This window comes from Rhinolophus ferrumequinum, chromosome 16, assembly GCF_004115265.2.
Source record: "Rhinolophus ferrumequinum isolate MPI-CBG mRhiFer1 chromosome 16, mRhiFer1_v1.p, whole genome shotgun sequence".
Taxonomy (NCBI): Eukaryota; Metazoa; Chordata; class Mammalia; order Chiroptera; family Rhinolophidae; genus Rhinolophus; species Rhinolophus ferrumequinum.
The window spans coordinates 13,538,698-13,553,158 of record NC_046299.1 but is presented as its reverse complement, the minus strand read 5'-3'; the positions used below and the strand labels follow the sequence as shown (position 1 = coordinate 13,553,158).

Sequence of the window (14,461 nt, the reverse complement as noted above, 5' to 3'; positions counted from 1 at the left end):
GGTCAAGGAACTCAAACCCTCTAGCAACTAGCCAACATTCTACCATGGACAAATAATCACCAATGTGAGGAAAGGAAAACAGTAACAACAAATGTGAACACTTCACCCCTAGCCTTTCATTCTCCATACCAGCAGCCAAGCGTAAAGCTGAGATTCAGCTACTCATGTTTAAGCTCCATCTTAAACCTGGATGTCCAGCTCCATCCGAACACCCAAGTATACATCTGTTTCCTTATTTATATCATTTTGTTCAAAGGCAATAAATATCCCTGAGAATAGGGATCCCGCCTGTCTCCTTTAATATCTTTTTTTTTTTTTTTTTTTTTTGGCATAGGGCCATGGACACCTGGGCTTCTAAACTATTTAAGCTGAAGAAAGGGACAAATGGCTCTCAGGAAAGAAACCGGTGTTCCCAAGCTAAGAAAGATGTCATCACTTGGGCAGCACTTAAGGTCCTGTCGGCCTGAATACCTATGTTCTCCTTGAGAACTATTTCTGCCTTCCTAGAATTTCCCATTTGGGAAGAGTAGGGGCCAAAAAGATGTCTTATTCTGTGAAGATGCCACTCTGGAGAAGAAGGCTGAGGACCTGCAGCTCTAGAAAAGGAAACCGCATAGTTACTAAATTCCCATTCTCCCCTGCCTTCCCAGGCCTGCTTGCTTCAGTCTCACCTAGAACCATGAATGAAGGTGGAAACTGCCATTTACAGTGGCTACACAGCTGGGATCAAAGTTTCCAGAATACGGAATGGGACTTTCCGTAGTGTCTTGGAATTTTTGGCTATAGTCTTAGAGCTGAAGACAGTGGTGATAAATAATCCATCTTCCAAAGACGGATGCTAGGAATCTCCTTGCTGGACGTACCGAAAAATAGTAGAATCCACCTGATGACTCTCAACCCCTTTGCCCACCTACCGTGTTTCCCCGAAAATAAGACCTAGCTGGACCATCAGCTCTAATGTGTCTTTTGGAGCAAAAATTAATATAAGACCCAGTTTTATTTTAATATAAGACCGGGTATAATATAATATAATATAATATAATATAATATAATATAATATAATATAATACTGGGTCTTATATTAATTTTTGCTCCAAAAGATGCTTTAGAGCCGATTATGCAGCCAGCTCTTATTTTCAGGGAAACACGATACCTATGAAATCAGAAATTAGAAAAGGCTTAGAGGGAGTCAGCAGGGAGCTGTCCACCCAGCAGGAGTATGGTGGTGTGCCCTGTGCTGCGCTGTGAGAAGGATCAGAGGCCCGAGGGAGGGGGAGACTGGCTTCCTGCTCCCTACCTAGATGTTTACTGAGAGCGGACACTCAGGCCCTAGTGCTGCCATGGGACCCAAGAGAAGCTTGATGTTACATTTTTGGGACAAACTGACTGGAGTGCCCTGGAGCTCGGAAGCATTCATGAGCAAGAAGTCTGGAGACCGCTGACTTTGGAAAATCTGGAAGGCAGGCTAAGGAGGAGACAGAAGTGGGAATGGTGTGTACGCCCACCGTTTAGCTCACTGGGGATGCTCTTGTATTCTGTGGCTGGTACCCACACCCAAGCGCCTTGAAAGAATGCACTTGAGAAAGCTGCCTGGCAAGAGTGGGGGACTTCGTTAGTAAGAGGCTATGAGGTGACCTTGAAGGAGTAGGACCTGAGGCTAGGAAGGAGGAAGGGGTTTCTTACAACAGGTTAGCCAGAAATTGTTTGCTTTTGTCAAGGATCTCAAAATGTGCCTCAGCCAATGTCAGCTGAAAGCGAAGCATGACAGGGCCAGAGTTATAACACCTTGTCCCCTTTACCTCTAAGCCCCCTCCCCATGACTCAGGCCACAAAGGAGTCACAAGTAAGACAGGAAGGAGGTAAAGAAGGAGTGAAAGACACTGTGCCCACGTCCTCAATGCAGGTCTCCAATTTGGGTTGCACCTGAGCTGGGAACAGGGCGCAGCTCTGAAATGGAAACGAGAATCAAGTTCCCAACTAGACTGGACTTTTACGAGCTGAAAGTGACCAGAGCTACAGGATGTGCCTGAGATACTATTAAGGATGGGAAATGGAGCTCTGATAAAGGAAAATAAATGGAGCAACGGTCAAAAATAAGATTCTTCATTGTTTTGTCCTTTGTATGTTTTGGTCCATTCTATACACTACTTGTGCACTAATTCGATACACTCATTATGAGTTGCACAACTCACAGTGATTAAAGACACTGGAGGCAAAGAAACCTGGAGTCAAGTTCCAGCTCTCACACTGAACAAAGGAACCTTGGGCAAGCTAGGGGATCACTGGGCTTCAGGTGCTTCATGTGTAAAATGGGCAGGTTAACAACACCTACCTTTCGGGGCTGTTGTGAGGATTGGAGAGAATATGCCTAATTACTGAACAGAGTGTCAGGGACACGGTAAACACTCAACATCTGTTCTCACGGTTGTAGAAATCTCCTAAAACGTGCATTTTCTCCTCCTCTTCACAAATAACTGCAGCCCATTGTCAGCCTGTGGGGAAGCCATTTTCGTTTCTCTGGTTCCCGCATCATGATCAACATCATATTAACTTTATTATTACTGTTATTATTCAGCGTTTAAACTTTTTAAAGGTCTTGCACTTCTGTTATCTCTGTCCACTCTTAGGGCTCCCACCAATCTGGAAGGACAATGCTTATTCGCGTTTTACAGCTCACAGAACATCGGACAGCCAGAAGGGCCTTGAAGACCATTTGATGGGAAAGCTTCATTTTACCCTCAGGAGGCTAAGGCCCAGGGTGGTTCCAGGCTCTGCAGAAGGCCACACAGCTAAACAGTGTCCAGTTAACTGCAGACTGGGAATCTTGTCTTCTCAGATACACACAAACCCAGGCCTCGACAGCTTACCAGGCGTCTCTGGATTTAAATCTTTAATCATGGGTTCATTTCCCTGGTTATTGTCTCTTCTGCTGTCCATGCACGGCACAAGCCATGCTGGAACTTGAGCATGAGGTTCACTTGAGGGTAAAGACTGTATAAGCAGAGAATTATCATGCAAATAATGTAAATCACAACAGGGACCACAGAGAGTTTAGTAATTTAACCGATGCTTCTGAGCTACTGAGATGTTACAACATGTCCATAGGGATTTTCAGTCAGGTCAGAGTATTTCCTCCCTTTACTGTAAAATTTCAACAACTAAGAATAAAAAAAAATAAATAAAATCAAGTTTCTGTATTGAAATTGTTGCCCAGGTAGTTCCAGAAAATTCAAGCTTTCCCTGAAATCCTTTTATTATAAATAAAAATAAAAAAGAAACTCTTATCAGTCATCAACAAAGATTAGCACGTAAGTTCATGGCTATACACGTGGATGAAAAATAGAAACAAAATCATATCAGATTTAGGTTGTTATTAATAGAAAATGAAATAAGACTTTGGAGACCCTATAAAATATTCAAGTGGTGTCCTTTTAATAGACTGTTAACAAGAGGCATTTTATGCCTGGCCAGGACTCAATCTATGGAGCTTCAGGGAAAACAAAACACAAAAAACAAGTTTAAGTTTCAGGGTTTGGCTAATTTGAGGTCTTGAATTTAATGGCATCGCATCTTGTCATTCAACTGTTCCTGCAGGACATGGATTTCCCATTATCTTGTGTGATAAAATGGGGAAGGTGGAATGCTACAGAATAGCTGCTGTATCTAAAAGAGAGAGAAAGAAGCGACAGAGAGAAGGTTGACCTGAACTTGGGTCAGATTCTGTTTGGTTAACAAGCTGCCTTCGATACCAGCCTTCAACACATGTCAGATCAGCCTCTGACACGTGGATCCCTTCCTGGGAATAACTGTTTGGAGGCACAGAGTGGCTGCCCACTTTCTACAGGGCAGGTATTTCTAGTGTGCTGGGGTCTAAATGTTAGTTGGCAGCTGTTGTCATGCTTGAGCTGATTGCATGCACCTATGTTATCAGCCAGGACTGTTTTGTAGGCCATTCAGCTTGCAACTCATGGATTCAGGAAAAGAATCCAGATATTCTTTATGTTAATTTTAATAATAGTTGGCCTAGAGTTATACCATCTTTAAGATCTAAAAGATTTGGGTACTTGAAAACCTTTCCTTGACCAAAAAGACATCATTTGGTAATAATAAGAATGCTGATCTAACAAGTGGATATTGTCGAATGTTGACTCTTTCATCTTCACCTGGGCTTTTCAATATTGTGAGGTTCCAAACCAGAAATGTATGAGCTAACAAATTTTGACTGGCCACAGTCCATTTTTTTTAAAAAAAGTTTAGATCAAGTTACTGAAATAAGTCCACAGTTTTCTTTTTTAGTATGTCCTGGCCAATACCCAGGCATAGAGGTCACAATGAAAAAGGGATAGGTAGGGAGGGTGAAAAGAATGTGAAACTGCTCAGGTGTTAGGCTAAGCACTTTTCAAGAATTAATTTTAAAAAGGTACTTTTTAGCTTCGGAAATTCTATGCTGCTCTTAGCTAAACAAGCAGTAGGACACCACAAGACAAATAGTGGTGGGGGCTAGGGGAGGGTCAGAACATTCACGTAGATGCAACGTGTTTGCCACTCTATGGCAAAAGGGATCTCGGTCCTAAAAATAATTTATATCTCAAATACACTAAACATAGCCTGGAATTATGCTCAAAGGTTTACATGCTGCCGGAGTCTGTAACCTTGAACCAGACTTTCCATAGTGACCCCTGTCCCTGTTTAGGTCAGTGGCTCCCTTCGCTGTCTTGATGGCCACGATGGAAACATCGCCAGCCAGAGTAGCCTCTGACCTGCTATTTTAAGGAAGGTTCTTGTTGTCTTTGGAAAACAAATACTATACAACAAACAAGCTTTCCTGAGTCATAATAGCAACAGATGAGCAGCCTTCATCAGGACAGTTGAAGGCAGGCCTGGCAAGCAGCCCTTTTCCGAGTCTTCCATAATTCCATATTTGGCAAAAAAAAAAAAAAAAAAAAAAAAAAAAAAAAAAAAAAAGAATCCCATATTTCTTCCGTTTAAAGTGTATGCCCCGTATGTTTATAGAATTTCAGTTACTTTGGTCATAATATTCATAAATATAGGCCATTTACACAGCTGAAACCTCTAATTCTGATCCCTACACCAGTGCTCACAGAATTCTGTTAGGAGTATTAGGGATTTTCAAGGTCAAGACACTCTGCCCTTTAAGTAGCATTGGGTGTGTTCCCCCCGTCCTCCATAGTCATGACCAGGATTTGAACGGGAAATTAAAAGGAGCCAGACTGTGCTTTCCCTCTCCATGTACTGATTATGAAGTTATTAAGCAGGAATCCCATGGCTAATGCTGCTGGGCCCGAGGGTGAACATCAAAGAGATGGACTTGGTACCAACGCAGACCCGACCCCAGAGGCGTTACAGCCAAGAGTCTGAGAATCTCTGCTATTTACCGTTGGAGGACGGCTCTGATGGGCCCACGAACATGCCACAGCATGAGGACTGGACTCAGTAACTGATTCTGACGTGCCGATGGAGGCCGAGTTTCTCATGGCCTGCTTGGAGCAGGGTGGATGACACGGGTGCTTACACACAGTAAGCATGCCGCATAGTGGAGCGCATACGTTTCTGGAGCAGAACATATACTTTAAAAAGGATGCTGAAAACTGGTTAGGAGCTGAGAACTTTAATATCTGCTTAAAGACAATGCCCACTGCCTTTCAAAAGCATCTCTTGAACAGATGCTCTTCCATTTCCACAAACAACAAATAAAAATAATAACACATCTCACAGAGAATATAGTCAATAATGTTGCAACAACTATGTATAGAGCCAGGCGGGTACTACGCTAATTGGGCGAATCACTGCATAAATTACATAAATGGCTAACCATTATGCTGAAGTTAACATAAAATAATAATATTGAACTGTCAACTGTAACAGAAAAATAAATAATTTAAAAATAACAATAATAACACACCTGTATTTCCTGGGGAGTAATAGAGAGTCTTTAATGGGAAAAAATGATAGCATAAAACATTAATGCTATTTTGTCACCAGCTTCAGTTTTCAGGTTTAAGGTCCTATCAAAGGGAGTGTGTGTGAGTGTAAGTGTGTATGTGTGTGTGTGCGTGTGTGTTCTCACATGCACATTTTCAGAACTATAAAAGAAGAGGCTAAATGTATGGAATAAACCATCATCCTAACAAGTACATTCAGAACTTCAAGATTCCCAGTTAACAACTCCAAAAGCCCAGCTGCTGGAGGACAGGCCCAGAGGGTCATTGCTTTTTGGGCCCCTCCCTTGCACTGTCAGTCCCCATTTGTCCCATACTGTTGCTCAGCATCATTTCTGATGACGCAAACATCCCAAGGATTGATCCAAGAATAAAAGTAGGATTGTGTTGACTGAAAACGCCACCAGGACAGCAAGAGGAAGATGGGAAGTTATGAAACCAGAGCCAAGCACCACCCAATGGTGGGATGCTCTCAGAAGAGGCTGTGGTCTCATGACAGCCTTAAGGGTACTGATTTCCAGTCTGCATGCGTGAAAAACTCCAGTCACAGCTTCAGTGCGCAGGGCGTTCTCGCCAGGGGGCCTCCCCCAGGACAGGGCAAGTGACCACTCACGTAGCACAGGGCTCTGCCAGCACTTCTCTGTGTGCTTGCGGCAGTTCTCCTTTCTGATTACCATGTCTGATCCAGACATGGCTCGCAAACATTGTTGGATCCCTGAGCCACCCCTCAAAAGGGCAACTGTTAGGCATTTGCCGGAAGACAGAACTAACGTGTCCTAAGCTCAATGCCTGACTCCTCAGCACTTTTATATCTTTTCTGGACAGGGTTTGGAAAATTTGGGGTCACATTTCTACCAGCTGGCCGTGCTCAAGTAGTCCTCTACTTAAGCTATGGCCAGTAACGGAGGAGGAGAAAGGGTACAAAGAGAAAGGAAGGAAGCAAACAAGGGACGAAGAAAGACACAAGAAAGACACGCGCCCCAGATGAAGGCTGCTACCTGCAATCCCAGGGGGCCGTTCACTTGTGCCGATGCCACAGAACACCAGTGGACACTGACCCCACAGTTTCCAGGAGAGGTTTAGAAAATTGGCAGCCACTGCTTTCAAGATCTGGGATGGTTCTAGCAAACCCCTCTTAAAATTGTACAAAAACCCAAAATAGGGACTCCAACACTCATACATGCATGTTCACAGCAGCCCTATTACCAATAGCCAAACGGTGGGAATGACCCATCTATCTATTAACAGATGAGTGGATAACCAAATTGTAGTCTATCCAGACAATGGAATAGTATTCAGCCATACAAAGGAATGCAGCACTGATAAATGCTGTGACCTGGACGAACCTTGAAGACCTTATGCTAAATGGAAGAAGCCAGAAACAAAAGGCCATGCTCTTCTGTATCCCACTTATACGACATATCCAGAATAGTTACAGAGAGACAGAAAGCAGACCAGGGGCTGGGAGAAGGTGGGCACAGGGAGAGACTACTTAATGGGTATGGGGATTTCTTTTGGGGTGCTGAAAATGGTTTGGAACTAGACAGAGGTGGTGGTTGTACACCATTATGAATGCACTAAAATGTTCACTTTGAAGTGGTTAATTTGATGTTATGTGAACTTTACCTCAATTTAAAAAAATTGTATCAAGGTTTGTTTTTGCACTGATTTCCCTAATTTCGTTGTAAACTTTAACCAGGTGAAGAGTTTTATAATAAATCTTTAACTGGCGATGGTCACCCAGCACACATGGGCTTTTGCCAAAGAGGAAATCAGGCTTGCATTCTACGTCAGCTTCTCAGATTCAATAGTCATTAGCAAACATCAGCTTATTCCCTCTATTCCAAAGACAGGAAGAAGAAAAAGGGTAGAACGTCAGTTTCAGTCCTTTCATCATGTGACCGGTCACTTAATACACACAGGGCTGAAGGTCATAGCACGGGCAAACTGCAGTGAGACTTTAGCCTGGAATGGTCCTTTTATTGTGTAAAATTAGCGTTGTGCTGTTTTTAATGTACTTTGGTTTTAAATAGGTAATACACACACGGTTAAAATTTTTTTCTCATATAGTAATTAATAATTTCCTTTCCTGCCTGTCTCCCAGCCACTCGCTTCCTCCCTGCTGGAGACAAGTGCTAAGAGCAATTTCTTGATATCCTTCTGGGATACTCTGTAGGAATGTACAACGCCAGGTAGACACAGCAGTCCTTTGAACAGCGAAAGCTTTACTGCTCCTGAAAACTTAAAAATAAACTGCGGAATGACTGCTATTCCAATCATGAAAATTCCAGTTTTACTGATAAGTTAGAAGGCGTGGGTCTCATTACGTACGAGGCATACCGAGAAAAATGAAAACAGCAAATGACAAAGTGCCGTGCACTTTCCATCCACTGAAAACACTTTTTATACACACTTCCGCTTTTTGCCCATTAGTTATACCCATTCCCTATAAAGCAGAAAAGTTTTCTTCCTTTCTTGCAACTAAAATAATTAATGCTCTGGTTAAATGAAATGAGGTGCCGCTCTGGGATCTTTCGGTTTGACTCTTAATTTTTATATATTTCAGTGTGAAAAATCTGAATATTAGTAATATTCCTCTTTGCAACATACCCTGTCTATCTGCAGTAAACCTCTGGCTACTATGTAAATCCTAAATTCTCTCCCCACGCCACTCCGTGGATACTCAGTAGGGTAACATGGGACCAGCCACGCCAGGTTGGAGCCCTACCGCTCCAGGCCAGGGGCTGGCACTTACATGCTTAGACAGGTGAGGCCTCCCTCTCACCTCAGACTCAAAGCTGGGGAAATACAATCCCTGACATGTTTACTTTTTTAAGAACAAAACTTGTGATTCTGTCACTCACAAATTTGTCTGAAGCAATAACTGCTTCCCTTTTTATTGAATAAGGGGGAAGGCTTATAAATACGATGAGAAAAATGCAAGTTTAAATATGCCAATACACCTTTCCTCCCAGGCACCCATACTGTCCCAATGTACTCTGACAAAACCGCTTCATTCAGGCAGCGGTCAGAACTCAACATTCCAGACGTGGGAGCTGAGATTTACTTCCTCAAAGGCTCTCCTGGGAGGGTATCAATTCATTCATTAAATGACCATTTGCATACTTGCTATGTGCACAGTGCTATTCATAAGGACAAAATAAAAAATACAGTCCTTGCCATTAGGCAGTTCACAGTCTGGTTGGAGAGATAAACATACAAAGCACGAGCAGGGCTACATGGTAATAACGGCCATAATAGAAATGCAAAGCCCAGCTTTGGCCAGGACACCTGTGCGCTGGCCCTGTTGCCGAGGGGCCTAAGCAAATTCAAGGCTTTTGGCCTTTTGTGTGACACGCAAGAGAATAAATGGTTTTTGATGAGAAGAAGAGTGAACAACATGCTATGGGGAAGAATTTATGTAAAATTGTACACGTCTATAGCACTTAGAGCAAGATCCAGAGAATGTTCACTAAAATATTGACAGACGTGGTCTCTTGGTGACGGGATTCCAGTGATTTTTATCTCCTTCTTTGTACTTTTCTGTAATATTTACATTGTTTTACAACGAACACTTAAACCTGTTTTTTAAAAAGACCGTTATTCGCCCTATTTAGAGATAGAGATGGCTTTGATTCAATTTCCAGAATGTTGCTCCAGGCCTTTATGTGCTAGACCTCGTATAAGAGAGAAAGGAAACAGGGTCCTTAGGTTTAATAAGTTGATTATCTTGCTGGTGGAGTTGGGAACGTATCGGAACAATTTAAAGGCAATGGGTTATGCACCGATGTTGGTTTCTTAGTTGTGATACATGTATCAGAGTAATGCGTAATAAAGGATTTGGCTGGCGTTGGGAACATAGGTGCCCAAAGAAATGTTTGTTGAATGCCTAAATGACATCCTGTATCTTTTATTGACATGATCCTTTCATTCATCTTCCTCATCCTTCCTCACAGCCGTTACCAGTACCCACAACGAATGGTCTCCTTCACCCTGATCACTGCTTTTTCATACCACTACCGCCATTACCACTTGATCTTTCTAGGACATGGTTTTCATCAGGTCACCCGCTAAAACTTCTCCTCTGGAGGTCCACACTGCCAGACTCCTCAGGGCCTCCTGTGACCTGGCTCCATTGCTTCATCTTCCCAATTTCGCTTCTCAGGACATGGAACAACAAAGCCTCTGTTCTGTTTGGGTTTCCTCCTGCACTGTTTTCACAAATGTCCTCGCCACATTTACACTGTTCTCCCATGCAGTGTCTCCTTTAACCTCACAACAACCCTTGCAAGTAGCTATTTGCCAGTCTTTAGACGAGGGCACAGAGGTTCTGTGACTTCACATGACTTGCCCAGGCTCCTAGGCGAGGAAGAGGTAGGACCGGGATTCAAACCAGGCACTCTGAAATGCAGAGCCCACACTCCTAACCATTATGCTACGTCCTCTTCCTTCTTTCCTTTTGGAGTCTTAGGATCTCGAAGCTCAAGTTCTAGTCTCATAACTTCCTTAAGGAGCAGCGGTTAATACACAGATGTGCTTCCTAGAGGGCATGACTCTTTTCAGCACATGACTTATATTAATCCCCAGAACAACCCATTGAGAAAGGAACTATTATTGTTTACCATTTCATAGGCAAAAACACAGAGGCATAGAGGGACTGAGTTTTCAAGGCCACCCAGCCTGTAAGTGGTACCGTGTTTCCCCGAAAATAAGACCTAACTAGGGAAATAAGCCCTAGCATGATTTTTCAGGGTAACACCCCCTGAACCTAAGCCCTAATGCGTCTTTTGGAGCAAAACTTAATATAAGACCTGGTCTTATTTTCGGGGAAACATGGTAGGACTGGGATTAGGACCAGTCATCAACCTGTCTGGAACCCACACTCTTTAGCAGGGTCCCAGCAAACCTCCTCTGCCATCCTATCCTACAGGAAAAACGTGTCTAACGAAGGAGGGGTAGATCTGTTTTGGAGATCCTACCATAAAACACATCCCCATAAGTCCGACTTCAATAATCTGTGGGCTATATGGGTGGATGTGTTCCTGTCGTCCTTGGTGTTTATATTGGTGGGAAACATAATGAGCAGATAAAGACAGCGGTCATCAACAGGAGAGTGAAAAGAGCAGCGTCACAACATGTAGGGATGTCTCCACAAAAATTCAGAAATCAATGCCTGAAGAGTAAGTTATTGTTTTATAAGCATACAGCACTGTTACCTATTTACCCATGTCACCTTACAGGGTAGGCACTCTGAAATGTAGAGCTCACATTCTTAACCATTATGCTATGTCAGTTTCCTTCTTTCCTTTCCAATTCTATTCTATTACCATCCCATTTTACAGATGAGGAAACAGAAGACAGAAGAGTAAAGAGACTGCCAGTAAGTGGCCGAGCTAGGACCGGACGCAGGCAGTCAGATCGTCCCTCCTCCACCTACCGATAGGTGACTCAGCAGACAAATCCCACTCAACTGGCAAATGACTTTTTGAGAAAGAACATAAAGAAAAAATATCTTGCAACTCTGAGAAGCTATTGCACCAAATAGAAAAGTAAAATAATTGAAAAATTCTTCCTCCCCTTTGAAAACATGCACATGACTCTTTATCTGAAACGATTTCAATTCAGTCCAGGTAGCACCTTTGTCTTGATACCTACAGGAGTGACACAGTGACAGTCAGAATCATGGCAATACTGGGCAGAGTGGAGAAAGGAGGAAGGTGGCGTCGGATGTGTTTGTTTGTGCGTGTCCCCGTGTCTATCATCCAACCTATGTGCAATCAGACACTAGTCAGACACCCTTTGAAATGGAAAGGGTGGTGGTAGACGGCAACCCATGCCTGCTCAGGTGCCTGAAATAGACCGGAGTCGCGTAGGAAATGACAATCCAAACCCGATTCCCCACGCTCTAGGCTGTCACACACGGACGCCCCCTCACGTGGCTCCTTCACTTACGGGATTCGGTTCTGCACTTACTGGCAAATACATGGAGCATGGAGTGGAATGAAGCTTGAGAGGGCTGTGTGTAACCTTCTCGTGGAGCCTAATGTCTTCTGCACTTACATTTTTATTTCTAATTGTGGATCAGCTGGACACAGGCCACTGATTTATTTTATTATGGTAGACGCAGTCTAATTAATGCTCATGGCAACCCTGTGAGGTAACTTACGCTCTTCTCCCTGTTATAAAATGTTTATTGCTTATTGAATTCAAATTGTATTAGACTGCATGCAGCAAGAGTTTTAATTAATTCAGCGGCAATAATCCTTAATTGAAGTAGTTTGTTTTATAACTTCCTGACGGTTTCCATTCACCAAATCTTGCTACAACAGGGAGGCAATTGTGGCAGGTAGAACACGCACAACGTGTGGAGGCAGAACACATGGATAAATTTGCAGACAAGTCAGGTCACCGCTCCAAGCCTCAGTACCCCCATCTTTGAAAATCAGAGAATGATACCAACATTGTAAACTAAACGTCGGGGATGGTAGCATGGCATCTGGGGCCAGACAGCTAGGGCTTGTGTGCCAGCTCCACCACTTCTTGTCTGTGTAACCTTGGGCAAATCATTTAAATCATCTCTATGACCCTTGGCTTCTTCATCTGTGAAACAGGGATAGTTTTCATTCCAAATTACACAGTGGCGATGAGGATTAACAGAGGCAAAATCTGTAGACCAGTTACGCAGTGCCTGATACACAGGGGGTACTGTGTGAATGTTTGATAAAGAAAATGAAATAGATACAAAGGTTAGAGGAATTATTGTAAGGTGGAAGGAAGCACAGAGCCGAGTGCCCAAGACGTCGTAGGCTCTTCACTGGGAGTTCTCCATCACAGCAAGACAGACGTGGCAACCTCTGAGCAGCCGAAGTACAAACTGCATCTCTACCTAGTAAGTCAAACCGAGACTGTGTTGTGTAAATGCTCATCCCATCATCCACTTGGCTTCTGCTGGCCACTCTTTGCTTCTCTCCCTCTCCCGCTGTCTTCACCTGCCATTCAGTGATTGTGGAAAACCAGCCACAGTTTGGGAAATAAAACTGTGGTTCAGAAGAGCAAACTCGTTTTTGAAAGAACGTTTCAAAGGAAAGAGAGGACTTGGCTCTCTGATATATTTCATACATTCTGAACATTAGTGCAACAGACTTTCAGTTTTTCCTTTTAGGTAGGAAGCTTTGCCAAGTTTAAATTTATTTTTAAAAAAATAAGAATCAAAGTCACATCAGGATAGTTTTAAAGTACGAGGCAATTCTTCAAGAATTACAAATATCAAGCAAATGTTTTCTAATTATGCTCCAGTGAATTTCAGAAACTTGCTAAAAATTCCTTTGCTCTAGTATTTGCATGCCTGCCTCGTTTGGGTATTCTGCATGTGTGTATCCATATATAAAAGCTCTCTTTTTGACAGACATTCATCCCCATATGCCCCATAAATACTATTTGAGTACTTATCTAAATAGACAAGTGCTCGTTGAAAGTAACAATGAACTGATCAAAGAGCATTTGCAGAGAATTGAGATTCCATCCATTGGGAGCAAAGGAGAAAATACGATTTGTTCTAACAATTTGCACATGAACAGTAATTATCACCTCTAGCATTGGAGATGTAACACAATTGAGTATGATACATTTTTACAGTTAACATTTTTCTTTTTTATGTGTATAACATGTATGTCATATAAAAATAGAAAATACAGACAAAGCAAACAAAATGAGTAATAAAAATTAGAATAGCCATTTTGGTAGAGCCATGACTAGGAAATAGGTTTCCAAATTGCACAGAGGGAGAGGACTGGAAGCCTTTAACAATATCCCACTTCTGCTTCCTTATGCAAACAATGAATTCTCCTAGATGAAACGAAAGGAGAACCTCAAAACTGGAGTCCAAAGCCTGCCTCTAATCCGACCTTATTATCAGATAGCTTGTGTGACCTTGTGCATGCTCGTGGGACATAAATCCTGGGACTCATAAAATCTTCTTTTTCTTAACTAGTCTGAAGAATTCCTCCAACGTTTTTGGTAATGTTCTTGGTAAAGCAAGCCCTCCCACACTATGGGTGACTATTCCCACCCCAGGTCACCTTCCCCGTGACCTGCTTTGGGCAGGGTAGGTAAAGACAATAAGGGAGTCAAAATCCTAGTAGGGGTGTAGGATCATGTGCTGCTTTGTAGCCACTGCCCTCCCCAAGTGGCTAGTATTTATTGGCAGGATGTACAGATCCAGTTGTGTTGAAGAAGATACTCTAACGCATTTAGTTTCTTCTTCCCTCCCAATGGTCAAAATCCAATTTCTATGCAAATGATTTGGTCAGAATATTCTTATTTTTTAAATAGGTATCAGGATTCTTTTGCTTTAACAGGAAGATTTGGAGTCACGGTTACAAATGGCGCAGAATTCCTCTGGAGCAGAAGTGGCTTATCTCATTGTTACGTGCTGAGAGCAGCAGGGCTTAAAGGCAATTGTTCCAGGTCTCTCAAGGACTGGCAAATCCACCGAGACCAAA

At 42.8% G+C, this 14,461-nt stretch overlaps 1 protein-coding gene across 19 annotated transcripts in view; it reads right to left on the bottom strand.

The window, feature by feature from the left end:
* Window positions 1-14,461, bottom strand: part of ABLIM1 (actin binding LIM protein 1) — a 265,320-nt gene that overhangs the window by 102,448 nt on the left and 148,411 nt on the right. The gene's annotated exons all lie outside the window — the stretch shown is intronic.